This window comes from Poromitra crassiceps (genome assembly GCF_964638095.1).
Source record: "Poromitra crassiceps genome assembly, chromosome: 4".
Lineage (NCBI taxonomy): Eukaryota > Metazoa > Chordata > Actinopteri > Beryciformes > Melamphaidae > Poromitra > Poromitra crassiceps.
Window position 1 is genome coordinate 24,209,163 of NC_139626.1, and position 12,401 is coordinate 24,221,563.

Genomic DNA, 12,401 nt, shown 5'->3' on the forward strand with positions numbered 1-12,401 from the left:
CCTGCACCTCAAGCGGACGCTCCCGCTGGTCTTCATCAGCCCTCCAGCTACACCCGCCCGGAGCAGGCAGCCATACCGTGGCCCAAAGAACCCTCCTCCCTTAATCGGCGAGCATGGCAACGAACAGTGTCCCGGGCTTCCGTGCCAAAATGTCTTGTTGGTGGTGGCTCCCCGAAAAGCACAGCGCCCAGTAAGGCGCAGTAAATCTCCCGGATCATTTTTGGGGGGAAGAGAGAGAGAGTCGAGAGAGAGAGTCAGGGTCAGTCAGAAGGCCAAGTCGTGCGGCGCGCAAGGCCCGACCGAGTTGGGAAGCGCCAGCCGCAAGTAGGGGGATCAAGATCGAAGGCCCGTCCGGGTTTGGGAAGCGCCAGCCGCAAGTAGCCGTAAGTCGTTAAAAAAGGTTGAAGGCCAGAAAAGTACAATCAACTACTAATGTACCAAGATCGAAGGCCCGACCGAGTTGGGAGCGCCAGCCGCAAATAGCTGTAAGTCGCTAAAAGGTCGAAGGCCAGAAAAGTTCAATCAACTACCGGTGCCCGCAGATCTCAATTAACCTCCGGTAATCAGATCTTCCTTTTGGGGGATCTCCTAGCCTATGCAGATGCCCTCCTCTTGCCTCAAGAGCAGCGCCACTGGCTAATGGAGTCATGCGCCAAAGTATTTGCCATGCATGCCGATTGCTAAATAAAGTTCGTTAAATCCTACCAACTGGCCTCTCACGATTGAAATACAGTAATAGAAAACACTGACATTTTTAGATAGTTTTGGGTCCATTTTATTTTGTGGACTTTGATGATTTATTGACTTTATTTATATCCGTTTTCTCTACAGGACAATTACATTACAATATATTATTTCTCACACATAAAAGATTTCAAATTGGCAATGTCTTATAGATTCTGATGAACAAAATATTGTTGTTATAACCTAAAAAAATAAATGTTTTTTTCCCATAAGGAAAAACATATGTATCCACTGAACATTCGTCAGATATTAAATGGACTTGATACAACACAACCTTCCTCTCCCTGAAGAGCATTAATCGCCACTGACTGTTACCATGAGATGAGTCTAACATTAACTCATGAAGCTACTATGATACTGTAATACACACAAAGTAGACCAAATGACTTGCTGTAGAACCACATCTCATTACAATCTGAGATGAAATGGCATTAAACAATTCTGGATTATTAAGTTTTGCAGCAATTATGGAAAATAGTTTGCATCGCTTGAGTTTAAGGCAATTTAGTTAATTGCATGTTAATCACTCTTTATTTAATCATTCCATGATTGGCTATATTTTGTGTACTTTCTGATTTAATGTCTGCATATAAAAATACAATTAATGTGCGTGGGGGGGTGTTGTTAGGACAGAATCTACAGTACTTGCGTATAGTCTTTTCTCGGCATGGCTTTTGAAATCATCTTGATGACTCACATTCACATTGTCTATTAATCACATTGTCTACATATAATCAACATGAACGTCATCTGAACACAGAACAACAAATATCCTCACGTGACGTCCACTGCTGACTTTGAGCTACAAACCATTGATCCAAACTACAGTCACATCATGAACCACCACAGATTCAAACAAGACCCACAGTACAGAGGAATCCAAGTAACAATACATTTTGAATGGACATTTTCGACCCAAACAGCATGCATGACATAGATTGGCATATTATAAAACTGCACCGAGGACAATACATTTGAATGTTAACTACAATATTGCTGGATATCAAAAATAGCAATGATGATAATGAATTAATTTCATTTTACATGCATCATTTTAGATGGATTGCACGTATGCCCTTACTGTACTAGCTTTTTTGTTATTGCACAAAGTACCTACAGTACAACACCCTTATTCTACCTCTAAGTGCTAACGAGAAGCACTAGTATATGAACACAGTGGTTTGCCTCACACAGTTGCCACTGTATCTTGCTTATAAGGTAGCACTGTTCATTATATAAACTATTGCTTTACACACAGAACACACAAATACTGCTCGACAATATCACATATGGCAATGCAACCACATTTCACATATCTACTTTCACATTACACATTGTGTTACTGTGCATTTATATGCTGTGTGATCATCTTTTACACTTATTCATTCTATTTTAAAGTGCCTCATCAGTCAGATTTCACATACAACCTCGACTGATTAGTGGAGTGGAAACTGTACATATACTGTTACACTGACAGTGAAAAGAACAAAATAAATACAGCACATTAAAGTGGATCTGGTAGTGCCGTGGATCCAGTCCATACAAATATAATGGCACACACATAGTGAGACAGGTTGGCAGGATGAGGTTTATACCACGATTTTCATAAGTCACTTGAATATAATAGGTCATTTATTTGCCGATTCTTCTGTATAATACGCTAGGCTACTCTACGTATATGTCAGATCACTGAGATAATTCAGTTCACTCGTCCTCAGACAGAGGAGTTGTCCTTCACATCAGTGCTGAAAAGCAGGCATGGCTTCAGTTTCCTAAAGGCAGCAGACCAGTTAATGTCAGTCGCCGAGTCGAGCAGGGTCAGAGTTGGACCCCAGATCATTCTGATGTCTACATAGATCTGAAATTGAAAACCTTCACAGTTTTCCATTTTCCATACATAATATACACTATACAGTATATAGTTACATGTGAAGTTTAAGGCTTTGTATTTTCATCAAAGTGTTTAAAAAGAACCACTCACTATTGCACAGACGACAAAGACACATGGAAACGTCACCGCTAGTGAGTCTAAAACAGTTCGGTAAAGTTGGAAATATATTGACAGATTCGCACTTCCCGGATCAATAGCTCATACACGAAGCGTTTCTACTGCACACACAATGCCTCTTTCGCATCTTAGTAAGGTAGACAACGAGCTACAACCTCATTTTCTATGGAAGCGTATGGGCCCAACAATTATATATGAAATACCACAATGTTATATGAAATACCACAATGATATAAATAAATAACTCAATGATATAAATAAAAACCCAATTAAATAAATATATACATTTATTTATTTAATTGTGTTTTTGATTTCATTGTGACTTTTCATTGCCTCTTTTATTTATTTATTGATGACTTTTCATGACCACTTTTATCTATTTCATGATGACTTCTCAAGTACATTGGTCCAAAAATTAAATCATAAATACATAATTAAATAAATAAAAAACACAATGAAATAAATAATAAACGCAATGAAATTAAAAAATGAAATGAAATAAATAAATGTATTTATTTATTTAATTGTGTATTTATTTATTTCATTAGGGTTTTTATTTATTTAATTGTGTGTTTATTTATTTCATTAGGGTTTTTATTTATTTAATTGAGCTTTTATTTATTTCATTGCGTTTTTTATTTATTTCATTGGCGTTTTTATTTATTTCATTGTGTATTTAATTATTGGACCAATACAGCGCCATCTGTCAATCAACCCAAACGGGGCGGGACCATAGGGTCGGACCTATTCGCTGATTGGGTACTCTTCTGCTCTCGGCTGCTCTCGGCTACTTTGGTCTGTCTGCAAGACACTGACCCACTCCACCATGTTTAAATGCCAGCGAATTATCACAAGTTTTTAGTGGCTGATAAAAGTTTTATCGTCGATTAATGAAGTGAATGTAGACTTGAATGAGATAAGGGATGCAATGTTGGAGGGATCGTCAGCGGGAGTCAGCTGACATCAACGAACACAGGTAACGTTAAGTTGCTGTTTTTAACGTTACTGAGACATCCAGCTACAGCCAGCATTACCGTTAAACTAGCCTTGTTTAACCAGATTGTAAACGGCATTAATCAAGCTATAACGAGACAACACAAACAAGGATCTAGTCAGGAGAGAAGAATATAAGTGTCATAAAGCGATCTTGGTCTGCAGGACATGGGTGCTAGTAAGCTAGTAAGTGAACGTTACTAGCTAGTTACACCTGAAGGCTAGTCTCCCTAACTGGCTGATAACTAACGTTACCGGTAACTTTTAGCTGATGTTTGGTGTCATTTGCAAATTACAACATTTAACGTTAACCAGCTAATCCAGGCCATGATAAGTAACGTTAATGAGCGTTGAACAAGTCCTATGATAAACTAGAGAGAAGGGGTTACAATCTGTGGTTACAGCTATTTAGCTGTCAGTGTCCAGTAGATCCCTCTCTTACACAGACAGATCGACATAGTCTACCAAAACCTAACACGTTATCTTGACAAAAACGTTATTGTAAGCCCCTGTTGCACACATTTCCCTCCATGGCTCCCTTGAAAAAGACATAGCCTATTCATCTCAACAAGACTGGTTAAATAAGGTTTATTAAAACTAATAATACATGCATTGTCATAACGTTGAAGGCAGAATATGCAGCATAGTCTTAAAAACACAATAACAAAGTAGGCTATGTTGCTCATAAAAACGATAATTCTCAATAATCACATAGCCACTAGAAGTGTGTGGCAGCTTATTTATCTACAAAGACCCTGCCTGGCTCTGCCTGTATTTTCAATTATTGTGTTGGTTGTCTTGATTCATGTAACTTTTCAGTTAAAAATGACTGACACATTTCTCTCCCTCATGTTTACTGCTTAATGACACAATGATGGAGTCAGCATTTCATCAATTGTGACCACAGCCATGGAGGATGTTGCTGTCAGACCTCAATCACACAGCCAGGGAGAAGATGGACTGGACCTAGGCTGCACAGATACTGTAGGTCAGCTGTCACTTCCCTAACCTCTTAATCCTCCCATCACCTCTCATCTATGGCCACTTTGTCTACTCTAGAATAATTTCACAATGGCAACCATAGTTGCCATTGTATCCTGATATGATTATGTCAGTACTCTGTTTAACTGGGATTGTGTGTACATGTGTTCATTTTCCTTCAGGTGTGGACTTCACCAAGCAGAAATGGCCCAGCAGTCCCCAGTATCTGCATGACTTGTCTTCATCGCCATGGTCTCAGCCCTGCTGCATGCAACAACTGACATGGAGCAGCTCAAACAATGGCACAGTAGCAATGTGTGCAAGATATGTTTTTTTGCAGGGGGGGGGGGGGTGACTTTCCCTCTCATCCACATACCAAGTCCCCTTTGTTACACATTGTCCCATTTTGACATTGGAACCCTTTGTATATGAAGGAATGACATTGAAAACAATGTGCTGAAATGGGAACTGTGCATAAACGTTACTATGGCACACTCACACACTGATTAACCCAAACATAAAAAATGGCACATGGTATTTTGTCCTCCCGTCCTCTCCTCACTGCCAACATAAAGCACACATGTACATCCAGTGCATTTCTAGGACTTCCCCTGTAGTTCCGTCATTCATATCTTGCACTCAAGCAGGTTAAATTAAACTGAACATTTACATCAAAATGACTGCTTAACTTATATTTAAGCAATAAAAGGATTAAGAATTATTTAGGTTTCAAGTGTTTATTACATCTTAAGAAAACATGTTTTCCAGCTCCTCTACTGTTGAACTGTAAACAGTAACTGCTTCGCTCAGGGGAACGTCTCGGGTGGGCAGTCTTGCAAGCTCCTCTGGGGTCAGGTCATGGGGTAACTGGATTTCGGGGATTTGGACTCCATCATCCCTGTCTACCAGCTCTCGACCATCCATGGTTGCACCATAAAGTGCATCAACCTAACAAAATGTCAGAATTAATTATTGCATATTACCCTACAACTGAATGCATGTACGGTAGTTGCTTCCTGTTAACAAACACACTGGAGCCATGTAGCCACCATGACACACTTTAGCATCATCAGCCTGTTTACATCCAAAATAATGTAGGCAACCACTACATCTGGGGCTAGCTTTAGTTTAATCCTACTTACTGCCTGGGGATCTCCAGCAGAATCTCCGACCCGTAGCCACAGCTGGTAGGGTGACTGGTTATTTTCAGTTCTCAGACTATGGAAGTTCCAGGCTTCTTGGAACCTGCCAAGGTGACTCTGAAGCAAAGGCAGAAACACCCAGTGTAGAGCATACACATGGATTTCATTGTCTGGCACCAACATCCCCGATGCTTCCATTGCATGGAAGAGTGAGTGGAACAGGTCCACGACTTGTATGTATACATCTCGCCAGAGACGCTCGATTCTACAAAAAAGAAGAAAAGAAAAATAACTTTTAAGAATGAATAAAAATAAATCAATGTTTATTTGTCACTACTCATACAGGTAAAAGCAGCTAAATGCAATGTGGGGTATGTGGGGACTAAAGACACACCTTTTCAGGCTCCATCTGGGCCCTTCTTGATCTAACTTCTTTCTCTTTCTTAAAAAAATAAAATAAACTAAACTAAACTTGTACCACTGTTCCTTCAGAGGTTGTAGGTGTCATAGACTGTGTTGCATAGTTGATTGCTCTATTGCTGACAAAAATGTGTTAATGTAAGTCGCTTTGGATAAAAGCGTCTGCCAAATGATGTAATGTAATGTTCTCAAAAAATACTGTACAACAACATCAGCGTAACACAATAAAGGGAGAGAGGAAAGAAATATATATAAATGTGCAAATAGGGCATAACCATTATGTGCGGAAACCTTGGGTATCAGTCAGTATATAAATGGATGGAGCTAGGGCTCTATCCGTTTCTCTGTCTCTCCCACTGTGATGTCATAAATCCCACTGACATGTCATAAATCCCAGTATTCTTGTCAGGTTGGTCATTCATGTAAATTAGACTGAGATGCTACTTCTTAAATGTAAACCAATAGCTTCTTTCTGGCTGGTAATTTATGTAACTTATGTAAGAACAGTAGCCTCTTTTGTGTTGGTCTCTATTTTATTTTGTGTTGTATTATTTTTGCTTATTTGATTGTCTTGTTTGTAAATGTATGTTTAACTCATTGAGTGCCAATGACGTCGATTGGCGTCAAATCAAATAGTAACGTGGAGTGCCAATGACGTCGATCGGCGTCAAATGCGTTTTTTGACGGTGGGACGTGGATCAAAGCCTCATGCATCTCCTGTAAAAATATTGTAGCTATTGAAGGTGTATAACTTATTTTACGGACCCATGTCAGTTGTTGCATGCAGCAGGGCTGAGACCATGCCGATGAAGACAAGTCATGCAGATACTGGGGACTGCTGGGCCATTTCTGCTTGGTGAAGTCCACACCTGAAGGAAAATGAACACATGTACCCACAATCCCAGTTAAACAGAGTACTGACATAATCATATCAGGATATAATGGTAACTGGTTATTGTGAAATTATTCTAGAGTAGACAAAGTGGCCATAGATGAGAGGTGATGGGAGGATTAAGAGGTTAGGGAAGTGACAGCTGACCTACAGTATCTGTGCAGCCTAGGTCCAGTCCATCTTCTCCCTGGCTGTGTGATTGAGGTCTGACAGCAACATCCTCCATGGCTGTGGTCACAATTGATGAAATGCTGACTCCATCATTGTGTCATTAAGCTGTAAACAAGAGGGAGAGAAATGTGTCAGTCATTTTGAACTGAAAAGTTACATGAATCAAGACAACCAACACAATTGAAAATACAGGCAGAGCCAGGCAGGGTCTTTGTAGATAAATAAGCTCAAAGCGAAAAATGAGCTGCTTAGAGTTTAAAGGTAAATAAATTTAATAAGAAGTAATTTGTACCTGCGTACTTCACAGTTAACAAACAGTGTACATCTTCATATAGGTGATACGGGCAAGACACAAAACGCAACGCGTTTCAACCGTTGGTTTTCATCAGGCTGTATGGGAGGGCGTCGGCCACCGCACCAGGTTAAATAGAGAACATAGCCTACGTGGCACAGGTAGTGTGGAGTGACGTGAAAGGGGCAGAGCCCTGACGTCAGAGGAAATGGTCTGCTCTACTAGGATAGACAGAACTAGCAGAGATCCATACATAATGATATATTACAAAAATAATGCAAAAATAGGCTACATGTCACATCAATAATGCTGTAGGGAAATTACAGGTCCTATCATGTTGATGTTAATGCAAAACATATCAGCAAAATCACGCGAGGATATGGTGTAAGAATCACACAGAGCAATGCATATAGGCTAATGAAAGGAAAATATAAATATAACATATCATGTTGATGTTAATGCAAAACATATCAGCAAAATCACGCGAGGATATGGTGTGAGAATCACACAGAGCAATGCATATAATGAATGGAAAATATATAAATATAACATAACAGTAGGCATTCCAGTACTACAGACTTCAAGATCTAACTAAATAAAGCATGCAAGGTCCAGCTCCTCATTGAGTCCGTTAGGAGCGGAGGTATCCAGCCTGTGGATCCAGTGCGCTTCACGCTGGAGAAGCGTCCTGTCTAGGTCGCCACCCCCTCGGGTGGGGTTTGACCATGTCTATGGCCCAGAAGCGGAGGTCTGAGACACTATGGTCATGTCGAATAAAGTGATCAACGATAGGGGCCTTGGTGTCCTGACGCCGGAGCGCGCTCTTGTGCTCCGTGATCCGTGTTCGTAACGGACGCAAGGTCTTCCCGATGTACCAGCTTATATCCGGGACACATCTGATTTTTTACGGATCATTGAGCAAATTGACATTGATGTGCCATCTGTCTTACTTGTCACCATGGACATTGAATCCCTGTATACCAACATCCCACAGCAGGGGGCAGTAGATACCATCAATGACACACTGACAGGTAGAATATCCACTCACCCCCCAATGATTTCATATCCACACTGGCTGATATTAGTCTACGTAACAATTATTTCTTGTTCAACGGAGACTTCTATCTACAGACCTCTGGTGTTGCTATGGGGTGTGCCGCGGCTCCCAGTATTGCCAACCTGTACGTGGGTGCCTTTGAAAGAGACTTCGTCTACAACCCCAGCGTTAACCCCTTCATCTCATCCATCACCCTGTGGCGCAGATATATAGATGATGTGTTCATGATCTGGTCCGGCCCATCCACCACCCTGTTGGAGTTCCATACACTCCTCAACACCTGGAATCCACACCTCCGGTTTACCATTGATCACCACCCAGATCGAATCAATTTCCTGGACGTCACTGTATACAAACAGCACAACAAACTACATTCATCCATCTATCGAAAACCCACGGACAGAAATACCCTGCTCCATGCCTCCAGTTACCACCCCTCACATCTAAAAGATAACCTCCCCACAGGCCAATTCATGCGTCTCCGGAGATTATGCAGCGACAAATGTGACTTCCTGAATAAAGCCACACAGATGAAATTGAGGTTTCAGGAGCGTGGATACGGGCGGAGACCCATCTCTCATGCGTATAAACGCGCACTACACTCCCACCGTGACATCCTGCTCCAGCCCAGAACATCAGACCCCCCCTCGCCTAGGGTGACAGCGACCCTGCAGTACTCCCCCTTGGCCAATAGAATCAAGCGGAGCCTGCTCAAATTCTGGAGAGTGCTACAGGTCCATGATGTCTTCGCCACACCCCCCAGGATCGCCTTCTCCCGAAATCAGAACATTAGGGAGTGTCTAGTCAAGACGCTTGTCACCCCCAACATAATAACACAAACCACGATCGACTCCCGTCCTCCCCCTATAGGTCATTTCCCGTGCGGACACTGCGCTTGCTGCCCACAGACCACCAAGGCTAAAACACTCACTTTCCCCAACGGACACACCGTCCATCTCAAACACCTCACCACCTGCGCCTCGCAGGGAGTGGTGTATGCCATTTCTTGCCCCTGCCCGCTCTGGTACATCGGGAAGACCTTGCGTCCGTTACGAACACGGATCACGGAGCACAAGAGCGCGCTCCGGCGTCAGGACACCAAGGCCCCTATCGTTGATCACTTTATTCGACACGACCATAGTGTCTCAGACCTCCGCTTCTGGGCCATAGACATGGTCAAACCCCACCCGAGGGGGTGGCGACCTAGACAGGACGCTTCTCCAGCGTGAAGCGCACTGGATCCACAGGTTGGATACCTCCGCTCCTAACGGACTCAATGAGGAGCTGGACCTTGCATGCTTTATTTAGTTAGATCTTGAAGTCTGTAGTACTGGAATGCCTACTGTTATGTTATATTTATATATTTTCCATTAATTATATGCATTGCTCTGTGTGATTCTCACATCATATCCTCGCGTGATTTTGCTGATATGTTTTGCATTAACATCAACATGATATGTTATATTTATATTTTCCTTTCATTAGCCTATATGCATTGCTCTGTGTGATTCTTACACCATATCCTCGCGTGATTTTGCTGATGTTTTGCATTAACATCAACATGATAGGACCTGTAATTTCCCTACAGCATTATTGATGTGACATGTAGCCTATTTTTGCATTATTTTTGTAATATATCATTATGTATGGATCTCTGCTAGTTCTGTCTATCCTAGTAGAGCAGACCATTTCCTCTGACGTCAGGGCTCTGCCCCTTTCACGTCACTCCACACTACCTGTGCCACGTAGGCTATGTTCTCTATTTAACCTGGTGCGGTGGCCGACGCCCTCCCATACAGCCTGATGAAAACCAACGGTTGAAACGCGTTGCGTTTTGTGTCTTGCCCGTATCACCTATATGAAGATGTACACTGTTTGTTAACTGTGAAGTACGCAGGTACAAATTACTTCTTATTAAATTTATTTACCTTTAAACTCTAAGCAGCTCATTTTTCGCTTTGTCATTATAGTTGCCTGCTGAGTTGCTTTGGTCCACACCTTTTTGTGCGTTCCTAGATAAATAAGCGTGTGATTATTGAGAATTATCGTTTCTATGAGCAACATAGCCTACTTTGTTATTGTGTTTTTAAGACTATGCTGCATATTCTGCCTTCAACGTTATGACAATACAATAACTGTAGCTAGTAATAATGTTCACTTAAAACTGTGATGCCGGTACTAGTGTAACACTGGTCAAAGTTGTTTCCCATAAAGGAAGACACGAGTAGTTGCTCTTTCACATCCACATCTAATTTATTTACTTTACAGGTTATTCTCAGTGAAGTTGGCAAATCAACAATAAAACACTAGTTTAATAATTGACAGTCCTAAAACAGTGACATAGTAGTAGTCCTGCACACACAAGAAAACACAAGAAAACAGACTCCATTAATATCACCATTGCATTCCCCTCACAGTATTTACAAATAATCCTACTGTGGCCAGAACGTACCAGGCATTGCCTCTGCAAATACTCGGGACGTCCACAGGAGAAACCTTGAGGGCCTCACCTCAATGATCTGACAGCAGCCTAATACACAAACACAATAAAGATACATCAAACAATACTCCTGCATTGATGTGTGTGTGTGTGTGTGTGTGTGTGTGTGTGTGTGTGTGTGCGCGCGTGTGTGTCCGGGATGCCACACACACGTAGCTTCAAGGCACACAATATACAACCCAACATTACAGTGCACCCGCAACAAAATGAACAAAACAAACAAACCAAAGCTACTTACATCTCGAGGCACCCAGCCAACTATAACCCGACGCCGGTAGCTCGATCAAACAGACTTCCAGGCGTCCTCGGTGGCAGCAGTAAGTGCGCCCACTGTACACATTGAAAACACACATGAGTTGCACGAATTGCACGACTTAACATTGCATGTACAGCAACGATAACTACTCACGTTTTTGTTGTAAAGCACGGGCTCGCGCCACCGTTTGAGCTGAGACCCTGAGACCGCAGGCTATCGCAACAGCCCAGGGGCTGTTATATGCACTTCCTGCCTGCGCAGCCTATACGTGCTGACGTAGCGCCGTCGAATGTGCTGCTGACGTCGTTCCAGTAAAACACGCCCTGCGGCGCCTTACACTAGCACCCATGTCCTGCAGACCAAGATCGCTTTATGACACTTGTATTATGTTCTCTCTTGACAAGATCCTTGTAGATTTGTGTTGTGTTGTCTCATCATAGCTTGGTCAATGCCGTTTACAATCTTTACAAGGCTAACCTTAAGTAGCTGGCTATACTGTCTCAGTAACGTTAAAAACAGCAACTTAACATTACCTGTTGATGTCAGCTGTGTCAGCTGACTCCCGCCGACGATCCTTCCAACATTGCATCCCTAAACTCATTCAAGTCTACTTTTACTTAATTAATAATCGATAAGACTTTATCACCCACTAAAAACTCTTGTGACGATTCACTGGCATGTAAACATGGCGGAGTGGGCTTTGGGCAGACAGATCAGGAGACAGACCAAAGTAACAGAGTCCAAGAGCAGAGGATTACCCAATCAGCGAATAGGTCCCGCCTTATGGTCCCGCCCCGTTCGTGTTGATTGACAGATGGCGATGTATTGGTCCAAAAATTAAATACGCAATTAAATAAATAAAAAACGCCATGAAATAAATAAAAAACACAATGAAATAAATAAAAACGGCAATTAAATAAATAAATACATTTATTTATTTAATTG

The 12,401-nt window shown here is 41.9% G+C and overlaps 1 long non-coding RNA gene across 2 annotated transcripts; it reads right to left on the reverse strand.

The window, feature by feature from the left end:
- Window positions 1-5,533: 5,533 nt before the first annotated feature.
- On the reverse strand, window positions 5,534-11,730 carry LOC310774838. 2 transcript variants are annotated; one of them, XR_014552618.1, is made up of 7 exons: window positions 11,610-11,730; window positions 11,439-11,530; window positions 11,153-11,230; window positions 7,332-7,456; window positions 7,054-7,157; window positions 5,869-6,133; window positions 5,534-5,674 (listed from the first exon to the last, which is right to left on the reverse strand). It is a non-coding gene; the product is annotated as an uncharacterized lncRNA (long non-coding RNA). The 2 variants fall into 2 exon arrangements; XR_014552619.1 differs by having other exon boundaries at window positions 7,328-7,456.
- Between the last annotated feature and the right edge of the window lie 671 nt (window positions 11,731-12,401).